The sequence below is a fragment of the Nicotiana tabacum genome, chromosome 19 (genome assembly GCF_000715075.1).
Source record: "Nicotiana tabacum cultivar K326 chromosome 19, ASM71507v2, whole genome shotgun sequence".
NCBI classification, from domain to species: domain Eukaryota; kingdom Viridiplantae; phylum Streptophyta; class Magnoliopsida; order Solanales; family Solanaceae; genus Nicotiana; species Nicotiana tabacum.
This window is the reverse complement of record NC_134098.1, coordinates 37,986,994-38,010,341: the sequence shown is the minus strand read 5'-3', so window position 1 is coordinate 38,010,341 and position 23,348 is coordinate 37,986,994. Positions and strand designations below refer to the sequence as shown.

The following is a 23,348-nucleotide window of genomic DNA, read 5'->3' as shown; positions in this document are numbered from 1 at the left end:
ACCTCTATTCAACCTTTGGCAACCCCGGCATCGTCAACGTCATGATATTTGCGTGACAGTCTAGAATAGCATGACATGGAGACAACCAATCCATACCTAGGATTACATCGAAATCAACCATACCAAATAATAAGAGATCAACTCTAGTCTCCAGTTCCCCAATAGTTACTACACACGACCGATACACACGATCTACAGTAATAATATCGCCCACCGGTGTAGATACACAGACAGGTGAAACTAAGGAATCACAGGGCATATCCATATAATGAGCAAAATACGATGATACATATGAGTAAGTGGAACCAGGGTCAAATAATATAGAAGCCTCCATGTGTCACACTGAAACAATACATGTGATCACTGCATCTGAGGCAACAACATCTGGCATGGCACGAAAATCATAGAATCGAGCCTGCCCGCCTCCTAATCGGCCTTTCCCTCTTGGGCGACACCTAGCTGCCTGACCCCCACCCTGAGATGGCAGGGCGGGTGATGTAACTACTGGTGCTGGTGCTGTCGGTCGAGAACTCCGTTGTGAAACCCCACTTAACAGCCTAGGACACTCTCTCTTGAAATAACCAAATTCTCCGCACTCGAAACAACCCTTCCTCTGACGGAACTGCTGCTCCTGAAAACCCGAGGAATGACCTACAGAAGCCTGTGCGGATGAGCCATGATGAGAACTTTGAGCTGGTAGTGCACTGAATAAAGATTGGCCTGAGTGAGCACTGTAAGAACCATGGCTAGTTGATGCACCATGATGAGCTGGACGACCCGTCAGAGCGTGTCTGTAAGAATGACCCCTACCACGGTGAAACTGACCCCCTGAAGGAACACCGTTGTAATCACCCGGACCATGAGGCCTCTTAGCCTCTCTCTCTCTCTCTCCACGTTCCTGGCTACGAACCATCTCTATCTGTCGAGCAATGTCCACTACCTCATCAAAAGTAGCACCAGATACTCGCTCCCTAGTCATAAGTAACCGCAGCTGATATGTGAGGCCATCAATGAACCTCCTAATCCTCTCCCTATCAGTGGGAACCAACCAGACTGTGTGACGAGCCAACTCAAAAAATCTCATCTCGTACCGCGTCACAGACATATCACCCTGGCAAAGCTGCTCAAACTGTCTGCGCAGCTCTTCTCTGCGGGATTGAGGTACGAACTTCTCCAAAAAGACCATGGAGAACTGATGCCAAGTAAGGGGTGTTGCGCCAACAGGCCTATGTCTCTCGTAAGTCTCCCACTATCTGAGTGCAGACCCGGAAAATTAAAAAGTAGTGAATGAGACCCCACTAGTCTCTAGAATACCCGCTGTCCGAAGCATCCGTTGACACTTATCCAGAAAATCCTGAGCGTCCTCTGACTCAGTACCTCTAAATGGAGGAGGTCGAAGCCTAGATAAAACTATATTTTTTTTGGAAACTCATCTTTCTTTGTAAATAAAAATAAAACTAATACTCTAAAAAAATGCAACTCTTTTTGTAGTTTTTAAATTTTTTTTAGAAAAACCTATAAAAGGGTAAAACAAAAGCTAAAACATGTAAATTAAACTTTAAATTATTTACATTCTAAAAAGTGGTAAAAAATTTAAATATGATCAAAAATTAGGTGCTCACAGCATGCCCCTCTTTGCTTGGAAACATGAAGAGTTTTCAGGCAAAGACAAAGTGAGTCGTGTGACTAATTTTTGACCAAATCTTTATTCAAAAGGAAAAATAATCAAAGGAAAGGGTACAACTGAGTTCTGGTTTTGGACAACCTACATATCATGGGTCATAAGGGAATCGTGTTGCGTATAGTTCAAGGAGAGTGATAGAATGATGGGTTGAGGAGTCGAGTAAGGTTTCGTCGAGGCTCCGGTCCGTGGTCCTGTGATTACATCAAAATCAAAATCTAAAGGAACTAAACAACCCTATCAGCTATGAGTTACAAGATTCCTATCTATAAGTCTTCTGAAGCTTGATCTTGAGTCTTGATGGTTCTTCATGCAGACTTTTGATTTGAACCTTGATGCTTGCTAGCTGCAGGTGCTAGTTTATTCTTCTACGGCTTTTTCTGATAAAAACGGGGAATGCAGTGCTCGTGACTTCAGCCATGTCTTGAGCAGTTCACATCTTTCATCTGTTTCTGCATTTTGGATTCATTTTTTTTCTTTTATCCTGGATTGAGACTTCTTCTTTTGGTCATATCGAACCCTGTGCCTCGAGGTAAAACCTGCTCAAAATATTTTACCTTATGTTGGGAAAATGTGGCCAGAGAATAGTATACTCTATATTAGCAAAAATATCAGGGAGTGGTATACCCTGCATTTAAGATCAAATCAACTAGGGAGTGGATACCCTATGTTGGAAAGGAGATTAGGGAGTGGAGACCATATGTCTAAAATAAAATCAACTAGGGAGTGAAGACCCTATGTTAGAAAAGAAGACTAGGGAGTGGAGACCCTATGTCTAAAATAAAAATCAACTAGGGAGTGGAGACCCTATGTCTAAAATAAAATCAACTAGGGAGTGGAGACCTAATGTTGGAAAAGCGACTAGGGACTGGAGACCTTATGTCTAAAATAAATTAACTAGGGAGTGGAGACCCTATGTTGGAAAACGAAACTAGGAAATTGTGTATCCTATGCTAAAACGAACCAAGAAGGATTTTTTTTTAAATTTATCCTAAATCAGACTAGGTTTTTAAATTTATTATCTTAGGAGAAAGATTCATCAGACTAAGATTTCTATCCTAGGAGAAAATTCATCAGACTAGGTTTTCTTATCTTAGGAGAAAAATTCATTAGACTAAGACTTCGATCCTAAGAGAAAATTCATCGGACTAGTTTTTTTTTTTTTTGGTTATCTTAGGAGAAAGATTCATCAGACTAAGATTTCTATCCTAGGAGAAATATTTATCAGACTAGTTTTTATTTATTTATTATTATCTTAGGAGAAAGATTCATCAGATTAAGATTTCTATCCTAGGAAAAAATTCATCAGACTAGGTTTTCTTATCTTAGGAGAAAGATTCATCAGACTAAGACATTTATCCTAGGAGAAAGATTCATCAGACTAGGTTTTTTTTTTTTGAGAAAGATTCATCAGACTAAGATTTCTATCCTAGGAGAAAATTTATCAGACTAGGTTTTCTTATCTTGGGAGAAAGATTTATCAGACTAAGACATTTATCATAGGAGAAAGATTCATCAGACTAGGTCTTCTTATCTTAGGAGAAAAATTCATCAGACTAAGACTTCGATCCTAGGAGAAAGTTCATCAGACTAGGTCTTTTTTTTTGTTATTTTAGGAAAAAGATTCATCAGACTAAGTTTTTTATCCTAAGAGAAAGATTCATCAGACTAGATTTTTTTTTTGTTATCTTGGGAGAAAGATTCATCATACTAAGATTTCTATCATAGGAGAAAATTCATCAGATTAGGTTTTCTTATCTTAGGAGAAAATTCATCAGACTAAGACTTCGATCCTAGGAGAAAGTTCATCAGACTAGGTCTCTTTTTGTTTTGGTTATCTTAGGAGAAAGATTCATTAGACTAAGACGTCTATCCTAAGAGAAAATTTATCAGATTAGGCTTTTGTTTTGGGAACCATTTTCCTTACGTTGCTGTGTTCCTGTTTCAAACAAAGAAATTTTGTCAGTTTTAAAAGTGATGGTCGATTTGTGGCCATGAGTCTTGGGCAGCTTGGCTTTATGATCATCCAGCCTTTGGAAGACCGACTGCATTGGTAGTTGGTTGCACTGCTGGAAGACTCTGTTATTGCTTTCAAGAGACTTTTACTTTCTGTATCAACCCTGATTGTTTCGCTCCCAATGCCATTGGTGTTTTGTGGCTCAATCAGCTTTGTCTCAAAAAGAGATTTCTTTTCTTAGATAACCTTTTCTAATATCTTGAATGGCTTTTGCTTTTGGAGCAATTTGTCTGTCAGAGAGAATCACAACTAGTAAGTGCCTTTTGCACGATGTGCACACTTCATAGTCCTTGTTCGATACTACAGAGAATCCCTGATTAACCTTGAAGTTATCTTTGCTTGCTTTGGCCAAGTAAGCTGGCAAGAATCTTTTGAGGGGGAACCTTTGCATGAATTCTCAAGGCATGTTGACTGTAACAACTGAGTGTGCTAACCAAATTTATTTTGTGCAACTGAAAAGCTGGTAGCATATTTTGAAATTTTTTCTTGCTTGTTTTGACAAGGACTGACTCAAAGCAAAGGACATCATGATGCGAAGAAACAATATTAACAAGAGATGCCCTAGTCAAGAAAGAAAGAAGGAAGAGATTTTTTTTTTTTGTTTTTTTTTATTTTGCGGTAACTAGCCTTAATGATCATGATATGCATTTTGGACTTAACGGCCTGATCTATCAAACTAATCCAATCTTCCCTTTACCATTTTTATGACCTTTGAAGTCGGGCTTGTTTGTGCCAATTCTTTGCATCAGCTCACAACTCACCTTCGACTAGTGGTGCCCCAAGGGGTTTTCATCAACAAGTCTCTCTTATTTATTTATCTATATTTACTGTCGCCTTACAGTGCCCGTAAGAATTTTCACTAGTAAGACTCTCTCATTTTTTTTATATTTTTTTCCTTTTCTTGATATCTTGAGTGAGAACCCATGATCATGTCCCTCATATGACAACCATTGTTTATTACGGATTTTCCTTAGCATTCTCAAAACTAATCAGGAGGTCTTGTTTGGAAGGCTTTTGGATATGGTTAGAAAGAAAGGACAACATGAAAGCTCAAAATACTCAAAATGAGAGGGTTGTATACTTACAACTCTTGGAATCGACTCTTTCAAAAGTGAAATAAAATATTTGCCCTAGTTTCAGATACTCGGGATTTTTTTTGAATTTTTTTTCTTTTTCTTCTTCTTATTTGGTTGGACCGAACCGTGTAAGGCTGCCTACGTATCGTTTTTTAAAGGAATCAGGTCAAACGTAGTTCAAACATCTGATCTAACTAATATTTTTATTCATCTTTCTTTCTGTTTCTCTGTCTTTCTTTTTTTTCTCTTTTTTTTATTTTTTTCTTTCTTTCTTCTTTTTTATTTTATTTTTGTTTTCAAAACAAGTTGCCCCACCTTTTATTTTCTGGGGGCATGGACTTTGACTGTTCTTTTTTTTTTTTCACTTGAACTTTCTAAGAGTTACCCCAGTTTTTACTCTTGGGGCATGGACTTTTTATTTTATTTTATTTTTTTGACTTTTACTCTAAACTTAATTCCAAAAGAAGGTGGTCAAAGAAAATAACACAGGCTCAAAAGGGGTAGCGAATGATATAAAGTTTTTGGATAGCAGAAAAAGCCTCCAAGCCTCGAGAACGCCAAACATATTATCTTTTAGCGATCATAGCATTGATGAACATGTCTATCTTCTTGGTGTGTGGTCGAAAGATACTTTCCATCCATTAATGTCATACTTTCCGACAAACTTCAATTGATTCTTCCTCAAACCCGACCTTCACAATGATTTGAAGGCAAAGATCATTAACCTCCATGGGTATGACTATTCTAGTTCCACATGAATTTTGCTCGAGATTAATTCCAAAGTGTTTAGATTCTTTATTCATCCTCAAAAGTGTCTTGTTCTCAGTTATCCAGTTCAAAATTAAATCAGGCACTGGCCAAAAAGTCTGCATGCATGTCATGTCACTAGAACTAACGGAAAAAGAATTAAGCACAAAATGACACAAACGGACACACTATATTTCATTGAATAACGGATAGAAGGATTTAACAACAAGAAACACAAACTAAAATCAGGGTTACAACCCTGGATAACCGAGATAACAGAAAAGATGACAAAACAAGCTACCAAGACTCCTCTCTTATGATGACCCAAAATATCATCATCAAATTTAATAATTAATTTTATATTCTAAGACCTCAAAAAGTACTATTTATCACTCCTCGACTTGCGTGCACAGTCCGTAAAAATTTCCGAAAAGTCTTTATGTGAAAAATGGATTAAAATATGAAATAGAGCCTTAAAACTCAACTAAGTTGACTTTGGTCAATATTTTGAGCAAACAGACCCGAATCAGTATTTTGACAGTTTTGGTAGGACCGTATAATGATTTGGGACTTGGGCGTATGCCCGAAATTTAATTTGGAGGTCCCTAACTCAAGTTATGACCATTTAACGAAAATTAGTAATTTAAAGGCTAAAGATTTCCAAGTTTGACCAGGGGGTTGACTTTTTGATATCGGAGCCAGAATCTGATTATGAAAATTTAAATAGCTCCATTATGTCATTTAGGAATTGTGTGCCAAATTTGAAGTCATTCTGGATTCATTTAATATGTTTTGGCATGAGATTTGCTAATTGAAAAATGTAAAACTCAAAGTTCGAAGCGAGGTGTGAATTGTAATTTCAGCATTGTTTGATGTGATATGAGACCCCGAGTAAGTCCAGCGTTGTTTGACGTGATATGATACCCCGAGTAAGTCCGTATTATGTTGTGGGACGTGTTGGTATATTCGTACGGAGTTCGAGTACCCCGAGAGTGATATGGATTGAAATCGGATCAAGAATTGGACTTAAGGAAAATTCTGAAATTTGGTCGCCTGGTGTGTTATCGCACCTGCGGATTTTTGACTGCAGGTGCAAGCTTGCTGAAGCGAACATTCCATAGCAGAAGCGGCTTGGGCAAGCTGGGCAAAATTCCGCAGGTGCGGAAACTTGCACGCACCCGCGCGTCCGCAGAAGCGGACTCTTCGATCGCAGGAGCGGGAGGCAGCGCAGGTGCGCATTTTTCCTCTGCAGATGCGAGGCCTCGCCTGGCATCCCCACTTCGCAAATGCGAGATTTTTCTCTCAAATGCGAGGCCACAAGTGTGAAAATATAGCCCGCAGATGCGAAAATGCTGGGCATAATACATAAAATCCGTCTTAGCCATTTTTACTCATTTTTGAGTTTTAAGTCTCAGATTTTGGCGATTCCAAAGGAGTTTTTCATGATTTTGAATTGGGTAAGTGTTCTATAACCAAAAGTGTTTATATTTCATAAATCCATGTCTATATTCATCACTTATTCTAGATTTAGATGCAAGAAATTGAAATTTTTGTAAATTTTCCAAAAAAATAAAAACTTTAAGATTTGAAGGTCCATTTGACATTGGAATTGGATAATTTTTGTATGGTTGAACTCGCAGCGGAACGGGTGTTCGGATTTTGCGAGTTTTTCTAGAATTTGAGACGTGGGTCCCAATGTCGAATATTTAAATGAATTTTGAATTTTTATCCGAAAAATTAATAAATTCATATGAAATTAATTCCTATGATTCGTATTGAGTATATCGCATTGTTTGTGAATAGATTTGAAGCTTTTGGAGACAAATTTAAAAGTAAAAGTTTTGGTCGAGTAATTGATTGGAATTTGAAAAGCAAGGTAAGTGTCGTGGTTAACCTTGACTTGAGGGAATAGAACCCTTAAATTATTTGTTATGTGAAATGCATGTGGACGACGTATAGGCGAGGTGACGAGTGTCTATACATCGTCAAATTAATTGTGTGCATATTTAGTTGAAAATCCTAAATTTGTTTTAATATACGAATTAATTATTATAATAATTATTTCTCTCTTATTCTTCCTGTAATAATTGCTACATGTTTATTTGATTTATGTGCATTAAATGCTACTTGACATTTAGCATATCAAATATGAAACTGCCTATTTTCTCTCTGATTTTCATAATAAATTGCTATTTGTCATTGTTTGGTTCATAAATAAATTATAATTATTGTGTGCCTTGATGCTTAATAGTTTCTCATTGGACATGGTATTTATTGGAGTAATTTTTATTACATTTGTGAGTTGTTTAAAGCTATATTGGGGGAACGGGTTGCACGCCGCTACAGAAATAAAAGTAAATATATATATATTGGGGGATCAGATTGCATGCCGCAACAGATTTATTTAAAAGTCTATATTGTGGGATCGGATTGCACGCCGCAACAGACTTATTTAAAAGTCTATATTGGGGGATCAGATTGCACGCCGCAACAGACTTATTTAAATGTCTATATATATACTTGATTAAACTAAATATATTGGAGGGTTAAAAAATGAATATATTGTGAAAACGGGTTGCACGCTGCAATGGAAATTGATTGAAATGATAATTGATTATGACTGCTGAGTTGGCCTCAAATATTAAAAAGGAGTTACCTGATTTATTTCTATTATTGTTATTTTTACTAATATTGCGTACAGGTTAATGTAAGTGACCTGCCTTAGCCTCGTCACTACTTTGTCGAGGTTAGGCTCAGCACTTACCAGTATATGGGGTCGGTTGTACTGATACTACACTCTACACTTCTTGTGCATATTTCAGAGTTGATCACAGCGGCGTACCATAGACTTTCTCGGATTTCAGTTACTCAAAGGGGACTTGAGGTATAACTGCACAACGTCCGCAGTTCTAAAGTCCCCGTCTACTTTACTTTAGTTATGTGTTTGTTTCCAGACAGCTTTATTTTATTCAGACCTTTATTTGTATTATTCTAGAAGCTCGTGCACTTGTGACACCAATTCTGGAATGGTATTTAGACTCCGTTTTATTTTTATATATATATGGATTATTCACTACATTTCAGACTTTACTTCCACATTTGTTTCTCTGTTATTAATAAATTTAAAAATTATTTAAAAATGGCTAATATTATTCTAACGTTGGCTTGCCTAGCAAGCGAAATGTTAGGCGCCATCACAGTCCGAAGGTAGGAATTTCGGGTCGTGGCAGTTGGTATCAGAGCGCTGGGTTACATAGGTCTCACGAGTCACGAGCAAGCTTAGTAAAGTCTGAAGGATCGGTACGGAGACGTCTGTACTTATCTCTCAGAGGCTATGAAGTTTAGGAACAATATCACTTCTTTCTTATTCTGTCATGCGGTTTTATTCTATCATCGAAGATTAAAACATTCTACTCGTATTCTCTCGCAGGTGGTGAGAACACGTAATACCTCTACCGATGGACAGGGACCAAACCCCCCGGTGGCAACTATGGCCAGGGGTAGAGGTCGAGGCCGAGGTCATGCTAGAGGCCAAGACAGAGGCAGAGGTAGAGCTCCGTCTAGAGCTCGAGCAGCTGCACCTATTGTAGAACCTCAGGTGGATCTTCAAGAGGAAGTTCCAGTTCATAATGTACAGTTGAACCAGTTCAGGTCCCGGAAGGATTCATATCCACTCTAGTGCTTCAGGACGCTCTAGTCTGGTTGGTGAGTCTTATAGAGGGCGTGGCCTAGAATGGTATATTTTCAGTGGTGCCAGCCGTCTCACAGGCTGGGGGAGGAGCACAAACTCCAACTACTCCCGCTCCGGAGCAGATAGCTCCCCAGAATCAGGCTCCAGTAGCCCCGCCAGTTGGGGTAGTTCGGCTAGTTGTTACGGCACAAACTAGTGATAGGCTCGCCATGTCCTTTGAGGCCTTATTGAGACTGGATAAGTTTACCAAGCTCTTTCCAGTTCACTTCAGTGGTACACCTTCTGATTGAGGACCCACAGGATTATCTTGAACGCTGTCATGAGGTACTGCGGATCATGGGTATAGTTGAGACCAATGGGATTAATTTTGCTATATTTCAGATGACGGGTTCTGCCAGGAGGTGGTAGAGAGATTATACATTGACTAGACCAGTTGGATTACCTGCACTTACTTGGGAGTAGTTCTCTCAACTATTTTTGGAGAAGTTCCTTCCTATTACACTGAGGGAGGATTACTGAAAGTAATTTGAGCATCTACAGCAGAGCAGTATAAATGTTACTTAGTATGAGTCCCGTTTTGTGGATTTGGCCCGTCATGCTATCCTTTTACTACCTTCTGAGGGAGAGAGAGTGAGGAGGTTTATTGAGGGACTCACTCACCCTATCAGGCTGCAGATGGCCAAGGAGACCGGAAGTGAGATTCCTTTCAGCGGCTGCTAATGTCGCGAGGAGGATCGAGATGGTTCTTGCACAGGAGAGAGGGCAGAGGTCTAATAAGAGGCCTCGTCAGTTCGGCGGTTCCTCATCTGGAGGCAGGGGTAATTTTGGTAGGGGTCATCATCCCAGACCGTTTCATTCAGCACTTCATGCATCTCCCGGTGCTTCAGGGAGTCACGGTCCTATTATGCATTACTCTGGGCAGCCAGCATTTAGTGCACATTCAGCTCCTATCAGTGCACCACCACTCTAGAGTTACTACAGCGGTTATCCGGCCCATTTGGGTCAGCTTCAGCTTCAGCAGCCACTGCATCAGGATGGGTGTTATGAGTGTGGGAACATTGGTCACATCAGCTTCAGCAGCCATTGCCTGAGGCCGAGTCATCTGATGCTGTGATCACAGGTATTATTCCAGTTTGCCATAGAGATGCTTCAGATCTATTTGATCCAGGATCTACTTATTCCTATGTGTCCTCCTATTTTGCTTCATATTTGGTTGTGCTTTGTGATTCTCTAAGTGCTTCTGTGTGTGTATCTACACCGGTGGGAGACTCTGTTATAGTAGATCATGTCTATCGTTCGTGTGTGGTTACTATTGGTAGTCTTGAGACTAGTGTGGATCTTCTACTTCTTGATATGGTAGATTTTGATGTCATCTTGGGTATGGATTTGTTGTCACCCTATCATGCTATATTGGATTGTTATGCCAAGACAGTGACCCTAGCCATGCCGGGGTTACCTCAGTTAGAGTGGAAGGGAACTCCTGGTCATTCTGCCAACATGGTTATTTCTTATATGAAAGCTTGGTGTATGGTAGAGAAAGAGTGTCTAGCCTATTTGGCTTATATTCGCGATCCCAGTGTGGATGTTCCTTCTATGGACTCAGTACCAGTTGTTTGTGAATTTTTAGAAGTATTTCCTGCAGATTTGCTGGGGATGCCACTCGATAGGGATATTGACTTCTGTATTGATTTGGTATCGGGCACTTATCCCATTTCTATTCCACCATACCGTATGGCCCCGTCGGAGTTGAAAGAATTAAAGGAGAAGTTACAAGACTTGCTTGATCAGGGATTCATTAGAACCAGTATCTCGCCCTGGGATGCACCAGTATTTTTTGTAAAGAATAAAGATGGTTCTATGCGGATGTGTATAGATTATCGGCAGTTGAATAAGGACACTATCAAAAACAAATATCCGCTGCCAAGAATTGATGACCTATTTGATCAGCTTCATGGTGCCAAGGTATTTTCGAAGATCAATTTGAGGTCTGGTTACCATCAGTTGAAGATTAGGGAATATGATGTCCCTAAAATGGCTTTTCGGACTCGGTATGGGCATTACGAATTCCTAGTGATGCCATTTGGGTTGACAAATGCCCCAGCAACATTTATGGATTTGATGAATCGGGTATTCAATCCTTATTTAGATTTTTTTGTGGTTGTATTCATTGATGATATCTTGATTTACTCCAACAGTCAAGAGGAGCATGAGCAACATATTTGGAGGGTGCTTCAGACTTTGAAGAATAATCAGTTATATGCTAAATTTTCAAAATGTGAATTTTGGTTAGACTCAGTTGCCTTTTTGGGGCATGTTGTATCGGTAGAAGGCACAAAGGTGGATCCTAAGAAGATTGAGGGTGTTCAGAATTGGCCTAGACCTACTTCAGTTACAGTGATCCGGAGTTTCCTGGGTTTAGTAGGTTATTATCGTCGGTTCGTGGAAGGGTTTTCATCTATAGCAAGCCCATTGACCAGACTGACCCATAAATGTGTCCCATTCAGATGGTCAGACGAGTGTGAGTTGAGCTTTCAGAAGCTCAAAACTTCTTTGACTACGGCGCCAGTGTTGGTATTACCCACAGGTTTAGGATCGTATACGGTATATTGTGACGTATCTCACATTAGGCTTGGTGCAGTATTAATGCAAGATGGCAGGATGATTGCTTATGCATCACGGTAGTTGAAAGTTCACGAGAAAAATTATCCTGATCATGACTTAGAACTGGCAGCCATTGTTCATGCGCTGAAGATTTGGAGGCATTACCTCTACGGTGTCTCGTGTAAGGTATTTACTGATCATCATAGCCTTCAATATTTGTTCAAATAAAAAGATCTTAATTTGAGGTAGAGAAGATGGTTGGAGTTATTGAAAGACTATGATATCACCATTTTGTATCACCCCAGAAAGGCCAATGTGGTGGCCGATGCTTTGAGTAAAAAGGTTGTGAGTATGGGCAGACTTGCGTATATTTCGGTTGGTGAGAGGCCATTAGCTGCAGATGTTCAGACTTTGGCTAATCAGTTCGTGAGGTTAGATGTTTTAGAAACTAGTCGGGTTCTAGCTTGCACAGTCGCTCGGTCTTCTTTATATGAGCGCATCAGAGAGAGGTAGTATGATGATCCTCATTTACTTATCCTTAAGGACACGGTGCGGTACGGTGATGCCAAACAGTTGTTGTTGGGGAAGATGGAGTTCTGCGAATGCAGGGTCGTATTTGTGTGCCTAATATGGATGGGCTTCGTGAATTAATTCTTGAAGAGGCACACAGTTCCAGGTATTCTATTCATCCAGGTACCGCCAAAATATATCAAGATTTGTGGCAACATTATTGGTGGAGGAGAATGAAAAAGAATATAGTTGCATATATAGCTCGGTGTCTGAATTGTCAGCAAGTTAAGTACGAGCATCAGAGACCTGGTGGTTTGCTTCAGAAGTTAGAAATTCCTAAGTGGAAATGGGAGCATATCACTATGGATTTTGTTGTTGGACTCCCACGGACTCAGAGAAAATTTGACGCAGTTTGGGTCATTGTGGACAGGTTGACCAAGTCAGCACATTTCATTCCAGTGGCAGTTACCTATTCTTCAGAGATGTTAGCTGAAATTTACATTCGTGAGATTGTCCGCCTACACGGTGTGCCCGTGTCTATTATTTCAGATCGAGGTACGCAATTTACCTCACACTTCTGGAGGGCTGTACAACGTGAATTAGGCACGCGGGTTGAGTTTAGTACAACATTTCATCCACAGACAGACGGATAGTCAGAGCGCATTATTCAAATATTGGAAGATATGCTTCGCGCTTGTGTTATAGACTTTGGAGGTTCTTGGGATCAGTTCTTGCCACTTGCGGAGTTTACTTATAATAATAGCTACCAATCGAGCATTCAGATAGCTCCATATGAGGCATTATATGAAAGGCGATGCCGATCGCCAATTGGTTGGTTTGAACCAGGAGAGGCTCGGTTGTTTGGTACCGATTTGGTACAGGATGCCTTGGATAAGGTCAAGATTATTCAGGATCGACTTCGCACAGATCAGTCTAGGCAAAAGAGTTATGCCGACAGTAAAGTTTGTGATATTGCATTCATGGTTGAAGAAAGAATATTACTCCGAGTTTCACCTATGAAAGGTGTAATGAGGTTCGGAAGGAAGGGCAACTTGAACCCTAGGTATATTGGACCTTTTGAAATTCTTGAAAGAGTGGGTGAAGTAGCCTACATGCTTGCATTACCATCTAGTTTATCAACGGTTCATCCGGTGTTCCATGTGTCTATGCTCCGAAAATATCATGGTGATCCGTCCCATGTGTTAGATTTCAGCTCAGTTCAATTGGACAAAGATTTGACTTACAAGGAGGAGTCGGTGGCTATTCTTGCCCGGCAGGTCCGACAGTTGAGGTCTAAGAGTTATCCTTCAGTTCGAGTGCAATGGAAGGTTAGCCGGTAGAGGCATCTACCTGGGAGTCCGAGTCAGACATGCGGAGTAAACATCCACACTTATTCACCAGCTTAGGTACTTTTTCTAACTTCGTTCGAGGACGAACGTTTGTTTTAGAGGTGGAGAATGTGATGACCCAAAATGTCATCTTTAAATTTAATACTCCCTCCGTTTCAATTTATGTGAACCCATTTGACTGGGCAAAGATATTAAGAAAAGAGAGAAGACTTTTAAACTTGTAGTGTAAAAATGAGTCACATATATTTTGTGTGGCTATAAATCATTGCATAAAGGTAAATTATTTCCAAATAGGGAAAAAAGTCATTTTTTTGGCACGGACTAAAAAGGAAATAGGTTCACATAAATTGAAATGGAGGGAGTAATTAATTCTATGTTCTAAGACCTTGAAAAGCACTATTTATCACTCCTCAACTTGCGCGCACAATCCGTAAAAGTTTTCGAAAAGTTTTTATGTGAAAAATAAATTAAAATGTGAAATAGAGCCTTAAAACTCAACTGAGTTGACTTTGGTCAACATTTTGAGCAAACAGACCCAGATCAGTATTTTGACAGTAAGACCGTATCATGATTTGGGACTTGGGCGTATACCCGAAATTTAATTTTGAGGTCCCTAACTCAAGTTATGACCATTTAACAGAAATTAGTAATTTAAAGGCTAAAGATTTCCAAGTTTGACCACAGGGTTGACTTTTTGATGTCGGAGCCGGAATCTGATTCTGTAAATTTGAATAGCTCCATTATGTCATTTAGGAATTTAATGCCAAGTTTGAAGTCATTCCGGATTCATTTAATATGTTTTGGCATGAGATTTGCAAATTGAAAAGTTTTAAACTCGAAGTTCGAATCGAGGTGTGAATTATGATTTCAGCGTTGTTTGACATGATATGAGACCCCGAGTAAGTCTTTATTATATTATGGGACTTGTTGGTATATTCATATGGGTCCCGAGTACCCTGAGAGTGATACGGATTAAAATCGGATCAAGAATTAGACTTAAGGAAAAAATTGAAATTTGGCCTTCTGGTGTAATCGCACCTGCGGATATTTGACCACAGGTGCGAGCTCGCAGAAGCGAGTATTCCATCGCAGAAGCGGGCTGAGAAAGCACGGCAAAATTCCGCAGGTGTGGAAACTTGCACGCACCCGCGCGTCCGCAAAAGCGGACTCTTCGATCGCAGGAGCGGAAGGCAGCGCAGGTGCGCAATTTTCCTCCGCAGATACGAGGCCTCGCCTGGCAGCCCCACTTCGCAAATGCCAGATTTTTCTCGCAAATACGAGGCCGCAGGTGCGAAAATATAGCCCGCAGAAGCGAAAATGCTGGGCAGAATACATAAAATCGGGTCTTAGCCATTTTTACTCATTTTTGAGTTTTAAGTCTTGGATTTTGGCGCTTCCAAAGGGGTTCTTCACGATTTTGAATTGGGTAAGTGTTCTATAACCAAAAGTGTTTATATTTCATAAATTCATGTCTATATTCATCACTTATTTCTGATTTACATGCAAGAAATTGGAATTTTTGTAAACTTTCCAAAAAAATGAACAATTTAAGATTTGAAGGTCCATTTGACATCGGAATAGGATAATTTTGTATGGTTGAACTCGTAGTGGAATGGGTGTTCGTATTTCGTGAGGTTTTTCCATGATTTAAGACGTGGGTCCCATTGTCGAATATTTAAATGAATTTCGGATTTTTATCCAGAAAATTAGTAAATTCATATGGAATTAATTCCTATGATTCGTATTGAGTATATCGAATTGTTTGTGAATAGATTTGAAGATTTTGGAGACAAATTTAAAAGAAAAAGTTGTGGTCGAGTAATTGATTGAAATTTGCAATGCAAGGTAAGTATCGTGATTAACCTTGACTTGAGGGAATAGAACCCTTAAATTATTTGTTATGTGAAATGCAAGTGAACGATGTATAGGCGAGGTGACGAGTATCTATACGATGTCAAATTAATTGTGTGCATATTTATTTGAAAATCCTAAATTTGTTTTAATATACGAATTAATTATTATAATAATTGTTTCTCTCCTAATCTTTGTCAAATATTAAATCTTGAATTCCTGCAATAATTGCTACATATTTATTTTATTTATGTACATTAAATGCTACTTGACATTTAGCATATTAAATATTAAACTGTCTATTTTCTCTCTGATTTTCATAATAAATTGCTATTTGTCATTATTTGGTTCATAAATAAATTATAATTATTTTTTTCCTTGATGCTTAATAGTTTCTCATTAGACGTGGTATTTATTGGAGTAATTTCTATTACATTTATGAGTTGTTAAAATATATTGGGGAGAACGGGTTGCACGCCGCAACGGAAATAAAAGTATATATATAATTTCTTTTATAAGAATTAGTAAATCATATTATTGGAGGAGCAGGTTGCACGCCGCAACGAAAATAAAAGTAAATATATATTGGGGGATCGGATTGTACGCCGCAACAGACTTATTTAAAAGTCTATATTGGGGGATCGGATTGCACGTCGCAACAGACTTATTTAAAAGTCTAAATTGGGGGATCGGATTGCACGCCGCAACAGACTTATTTAAAAGTCTATATTGGGGAATTGGAATGAAATGATAATTGATTATGACTGCTGAGTTGGCCTGAAATATTAAAAAGGAGTTACCTGATTTATTTCTATTATTGTTGTTTTTACTAATATTGCGTACAGGTTAATGTAAGTGACCTGCCTTAGCTTCGTCACTACTTTGTCGAGGTTAGGCTCAGCACTTACCAGTACATGGGGTCGGTTGTACTGATACTACACTCTGTACATCTTGTGCAGATTTCAGAGTTGATCCCAGCGGCGTACCATAGACTTGCTCGAATTTCAGTTACTCAGAGGAGACTTGAGGTATAACTGCATAACGTCCGCAGTTCTAAAGTCATCATCTACTTTACTTTAGCTGTGTGTTTGTTCCAAGACAGCTTTATTTTATTCAGACCTTTATTTGTATTATTCTAGAAGTTCGTGCACTTGTGACACCAATTCTGGGATGGTATTTAGACACCGTTATTTTTATGGATTATTCACTACATTTCAGACTTTACTTCTGCATTTAATTCTTTGTTATTAATAAATTTAAAAATTATTTTAAAATAGGTAATATTATTCTAACGTTGGCTTATTTAGAAATGGCTAATATTATTCTAACGTTGGCTTGCATAACAAGCGAAATGTTAGGCGCCATCACGGTCCGAAGGTGGAAAGTTCGGGTCGCGACATCCCTGTCTAAAAGAGGAGTGACTTTCCAGTTGCTAAGTGATATTTTAGCCACAAATTTGCATATCAAAACTACTACGACATTCAATCCTTTTAATTGCTTTTGATTCAGCACTCAAATTTTGAGTTTTTGACTAAACCGTTCCCAATATTGGCTGTCGGATTTCAGTACTGACGGCATGGGAAATTTCAAAGCAACAGATTTTCCAAAGGACTTGGAAGAAAGATCATCCAAGCAGAGCATGTCCTGTTGCTCAAAATAAGTAGAAGTCGGCCAACATTTACCTCCATTTTTATCACCACCTTGTCTACTTGCCTTTTTGTGACCTTAGTTAGATTAAAAATAATGGTTCTTGTTCCTTCGGTCGAGAAGATACTTTTATTTCTGAGGGATCTAGCACTCGCCATTGCAAACCAAAAAACCAACCACTTTTAACCAGGTTTAATTTTAAAACAATAAACATGTTTAGAACGAACAACTCTCTTTCTTTCCTTTTTTCTGTTTTTTTCTTTCCTTTCTTTCTTTTCTCTTTTTTTTTCTTTTTTAAAACCATTCAATCGAACCTGATGTGGATTGCCTACGTATCATGTGGGAACATGAATCAGATCTTGCGTAGTTCGAGAAGATCAGGAATAAAGAAAATAAACTAACTCTTTTTTTGTTTTTTTGGATTTTGATTTTTTTTTTAAACTTTCTGAAAGAAAGACTTATAAAGAAGAAAGAAAATATTTTTGGACTTTGATTTGTTTTTTTTTTTTTAAGAATTTTGAAAATAAAGGCTTCTAAAGAAGAAAGAAAATGTATTTTTTTGGAATTTCAAAAGAAAAACTTCTAAAGAAGAAAGGAAATATTTTAGATTTTTGGACTTTTATTTTGAATTTATGAAAGAAATACTTCTAAAGAAAAAAGAAAATATTTTTGAATCTTGAATTTCTTTTCAATTTTTGAAAGAAGAATGAAAATATTTTTGAATTTTGAGAAGAAATTAAAAAGAAAATGTTTTTATATTTCTTTAAAAATTGGGGTCTAAAAGAAAGACTTTCTAAAGAAGGAAGTAAAGGAAAATATTTTTGATTTTTTTTTAAATTGTGGGCCGGAACCGACGAGGGTTTCCTACGTATCTCACATCCGGTGAGAATCAGACCCGCGTAGTTCAGCAAAAACGGGGAATATCTCAAAATCTTAGCCTATTTTTCAACACCTTTTGAGTGAAATCAAACACAGTTCGATTTTTGAACATAGGGATTTGATGAGAACTTGGTGAATTTCACTCTCTTATTTTCTTTTTCTTATTTGTGTTTTAATTTTGTTTCCATATTCTAAAAGTCAATCAACATACAAACCAGATTAAATAAAATGCACAAATAGCACGTAGAATGCATCAGGATAGTCTTTTATTTCTGGGTACACCTATCCTAGACGGACCCAACCCTTGTGTTGAGTCCCCAAAGTCAAATGCACATGATGCAAACAAACTTTCCTACTAGGAATATGGCATGAGGCTATGTTATTCTAGGTTTAAACCTGGGGGTGTATTTTAGATATGGCTTACCCAAGCGGACAGCTCGAGCCGAGGTGGGGGCAATGTACTGGGAGCACGAAAGTCTACCCGGCCTAGTTGCTGATCCAGCCTCGTTCTATTTGGTACGACCTCTAATAGAAAAGTGGGCCACGCATACGTGTGCACCATATTTTGAGAAGACTCAGAAGAGAGGCGTAGGAAGACAGTTTAATACAATTCAAATAATATCAAAGCAGTAAATGAGCGGCAATTAGCACATTAGGCCCACAAACACATTAATATCAACAAACAATAAAGCCAAGTATAAATCACATTAACAATCTCAAATTCTGAATCCTGAATCAGAGATTCTGGGTTCGTTCCCCAGCAGAGTCGCCAGAGCTGTTACACCTCCTTTTTCACAATAAGGATAGGGGAGTTTTTCCAATTAAAGTGACATTATTCTAAATGGAATTATTTATTTAATCTCAGAGTCGCCACTTGGAATATTTGTTATGGTGTCCCAAGTCACCGGTTTATTTTAAATCCCAAATCGAGAAAAATTTTGACGCTGTCTTAAAGTCTGCGAAACTATAAGACCGGGTTAGGAATTCTATTAACCCGGGAGAAGGTGTTAGGCATTTCCGGATTTCGTGATTTTAGCATGGTTGCTTTAATCATACTTGGCTTAATTAAATTGCTTAATTACTCATTTTAGAACCTATGTACATTTACCTTTTTTACCGCTTTTAATATATGGTGTTATGGAATTATCTTGAAACGAACCAAGTGTGTGTGAGTCTGTCTTTATTTAGTGTGCTAAAAATCATGTCACGCGTACGTGTACACAATTAGTAACACTTTATTATTAAGATTGTTGCGCCCAAAGTTGCGCGGACGCATACCTTGATTTTAATTTTGAATATCGTAATTATGTTACGCGAACGTATACATAATCACGATAATTTAATTAATTAAGAGCATGTCTAAAAGCATACTAACGTATTCATGAATTATTTTTCCTACTTTGAGATTATTGTAAGGCCAAGAATTATTTTTTCTACTTTGAACTGCTGGATTTCCCCCAAGTAAATTATCGATGCAGCAATACCAAAATTATCTTACTAGATATTATCCAAAACATGACAACCAGGAAGAATTCACATATGAACATTTAAAGCATGATTCAATATTTGAAAATAGAAATGGAAAATGAAACGTTCACTGCTACGCAAGAAAACCATGGCATCATATTCATAATCACGTTCATGGAAGAAAAATTCCAAAAAAAAAGAGGAAAGAAATAGTATATAGAGAAAAGAATGGACCTTAATTTGTGAAAATTTTCCAACATGTACAGTGCAAAGGAATATCCAAAAGCAGCAGTCCTCAAGTGAGCTACGGACCATAAACTCGAACCGGAATTGCAACCCCGAACGACTCAACCCGACCAAATTTGGATGGTGATTTCGAGCTAATTTTTCGCATTGGTTTGGGGTGATATTTTCGGTGGTTCAAGGTTATTTCGTTGAAGCTTTAAGGCTGGATTTCAGGTGGGTTCTGAAGCTTTTAGAGCTGGTTTTTACGGGGGGGAAGAAGGGTTTTGAGCTGCTGTTATGAGGAAGAGAGGCCGACTAGAGAGAATGGCAAATTTTCAGCTGGTCCTCCTCTGCGTTTTTCCTCAAATTTTCTTTATGTATTTTCCTCTGTTTTTTGTTTCCCCGATCCCCCTTTTTTCTATCCTCTTTTTTTTTATGTCCTTGTGTGTTTATAAGTAAGAGAGATGAGGGAGAGGGCCACGTGAGAGTTGGTTAAAAATCAGTGAATTGTTAGGCCATCAAAAGTGTATGCAGGTGAGAAGCTACCAAGAAAAGAGGGAATTTGTTAGGAAGAATCTTTTGCAAGTGGCCAATTGTGATTGGTTCTTTTTTTTTTTGTAATATTTTCTTTTCTTGATAATAAATAAGAAAAATAATCTACTCCTACTAAAATAAGTAAATAAAAAGCAAGGTAAAATTACTATACTCAATATTTAATTCTTAAAGCCTCTAACTTAAAGAATTGTACTAAACTAGATAAAACTATATTTGTTTTGGAAACTATTCTTTCTTTGTAAATAAAAATAAAACTAATACTCTAAAAAACATGTAACTCTTTTTGTAGTTTTTAATTTTCTTCAGAAAAACCTATAAAAGGGTAAAACAAAAGCTAAAACATGTAAATTAAACTTTAAATTATTTACATTCTAAAAAGTGGTAAAAAATCTAAATATGATCAAAAATTAGGTGCTCACAAGAGCTACCTTGAACAAGAGGCAGCTATTACCGGAATGAAGGTACGTCTTTAATGCTAGCTCCCGTCATACACATCAACGTCAGCATCCAGTCTGCACGAAAGGTGAAGAAGTGTAGTATGAGTACAACCGACCCCATGTACTCAATAAGTAACAAACCTAACCTTAGGTTGAAAGTAGTGACGAGCTGGGACAAGGGTCAGAGTCCAACTCTAATAACCAGCAACAGTGCATAACAATATAGTAAAATATGATACACGAAGTAACTCAGAGATATGATGCTCAACTCATTCACAATCATGAAAAAATAGGCATGCTTTTCAAGTATAACAGTAAATCTCAAATCTTTCACCGAAAACACCAAAAGTATGAGTAAGTTTGAAAACTGTAATTTTTCTCAAAGCTTTCAATAGGTAAATATTTCATTTTCAAATGGCATGAGAAAAATACATCTCTATGCCTACATGTCAATATATATGACAAGTCATGAATGACGTGATACCGTACAACATGAGGAAGATGCATCTTTATGCCTGTATGTCAAGTGTGCATGTCGAATGCGATGCAACTTAGTGATAAAACCATATGCATACTCTTAGAGTATCAATTCACTCAGTCCTCCCAGTCACTCAGTCCTCACAGTCAATCAGTCCTCCCAGTCACTCAGTCCTCATAGTCAATCAGTCCTCACAACCACTCAGTCCTCCCAATCACTCGGCACTCGCACTTGACACTCGCACTCAGTAGGTACCTGCGCTCACTGGGAGTGTGTACAGACTCCGGAGGGGCTCCTTCAGCCCAAGCGCTATACTAAGCCAATCATGGAATAAATCAAAATAACATGTTGCGGTGTGCAGTCCGCTCCCATAAATGCCACTCACAAACAGGTCCTAGGCCTCACTCAGTCATCAATTTCTCCAATATCTCGGGCTCACAATGTCATGAAAGATCAGCCCAAAAATAATGATGTTATGTATCAATAAATGGTAACAGAGACTGAGATATGATATGTAGATGAATGCGTATGACTGAGTATGTAATTTCAATAAAAACAGGTAACTCAACAGTAGAAATGACCCCCAGTGGGTCCCAACAGGATAAGCATATAGCCTAGACATAATTTTTAACATGGATCACAACTCAATTACTCTAGCACATAGAGATTTCATGGATACAAATAAGATTAGGTAACTACATAGTACCAAAGAAATAACCGAGTCACAATTCACACGGTGCACGCCCACACGCCCGTCACCTAGCATGTGCATCATCTCAACACCAAATACATATCACGTATATTCGGGGTTCATACCCTCAGTATCAAGTTTAAAAGTGTTACTTACCTCGAACAAGTCAAATCCAATACCGAGCAAGCCAAACGATGCTCCAAAAATGCCATCCCGCATGTACCGACTTCCGAACGGCTCGAAACTAGCCAAAATCAACTCAAATACGTCAAATAAAGCCTAAGGAAACAATTCCAATTGATAAAGGTCGAATCTTTACTCAAAAGTCCAAAATCAACTAAAAATTCCAACTCGGGCCTGCACCTCGGAACTCGACGAAACTTATAAAATTCGACACCTCATTCAATTACGAGTCCAACCTTACTAGTTTCACTCAAATCCGACTCCAAATCGATGTTCAAAACTCAAAAAATCACTTTATGAAATTTTAGATAAAACCCCCCAAATTGTACTTTTGAAATCGTCAACCAATTGTCAAAAACGAAGATGACTCATGAAATATAATACAGATTGAGTATATAATACTTATCCCAATCCATGTGGTGAAAATCACTTCAAATATCATCCAAATCCGAGCTCCCTAACTCCAAATATGACCAAATGAACAAACTCTTGATTTATATGCTTCTGCCCAGCTGTTCTATCTCGTTTCTCATGCCAATCGATACTGAAACTCACTTTTGATGGCTCCAATGGATTCCTTGTGAATTTCCAGTCAAGTTAAGCGTTTGAATCACTCCATTTGACCTTATAATGAAGGAGGTATGTTAGTTTTCAATATTTGCAAATAGTGCAGATTTTTAAATATGAATTCAGTGGCAATTTAGTAATTAATCTGAAAATCTGACAACCAAATTCTTAGTAAAATGACCATAAACTCCTTATATGATGTTGAAACTTGATGATTCCAATTGTTATAGTTCTAAAATTATGATACAGATCTAATGTTTCAATCAAAATAAAAATTGGAGCTCATTTGCTTAATGTGGTATCATTTATGCTGAAGAAACGACGCCGAAACATAAAAAACGAGCGAAACACAACCCAACCCAAACCTATCCTAAACTCACTCGAGCCCCTCAAGACCCTGTCCGAACATACCAATAAGTCCCATAATATAACACGGACTTACTCGATGTCTCAAATCACACATAACAATACCGAAACGACGAATCGTACCTGAATTCGAACTTAACTGAACTTTGGACTTTGAACTTCCAAAACTCGCACCAAAACATATCAAATCAACCCGAAATGAACCCAAATTTTTCATAAAAGTCCCAAATGACATAACGAAGCTATTCCAATTCTCAGAACCACAATTCGAATCCGATATCATCAAAGTCAACTCTTGGTCAAACTTATGAACTTTCCAAACCTTCAAAT

General features: G+C 38.1%; 1 long non-coding RNA gene across 1 annotated transcript; it reads right to left on the bottom strand.

Moving 5' to 3' along the window:
- Positions 1–1,681: 1,681 nt before the first annotated feature.
- LOC107828883 (uncharacterized) lies at positions 1,682–20,163 on the bottom strand. Its single transcript, XR_001657802.2, has 2 exons — positions 19,751–20,163; positions 1,682–2,220 (listed from the first exon to the last, which is right to left on the bottom strand). It is a non-coding gene; the product is annotated as an uncharacterized LOC107828883 (long non-coding RNA).
- Positions 20,164–23,348: the final 3,185 nt, after the last annotated feature.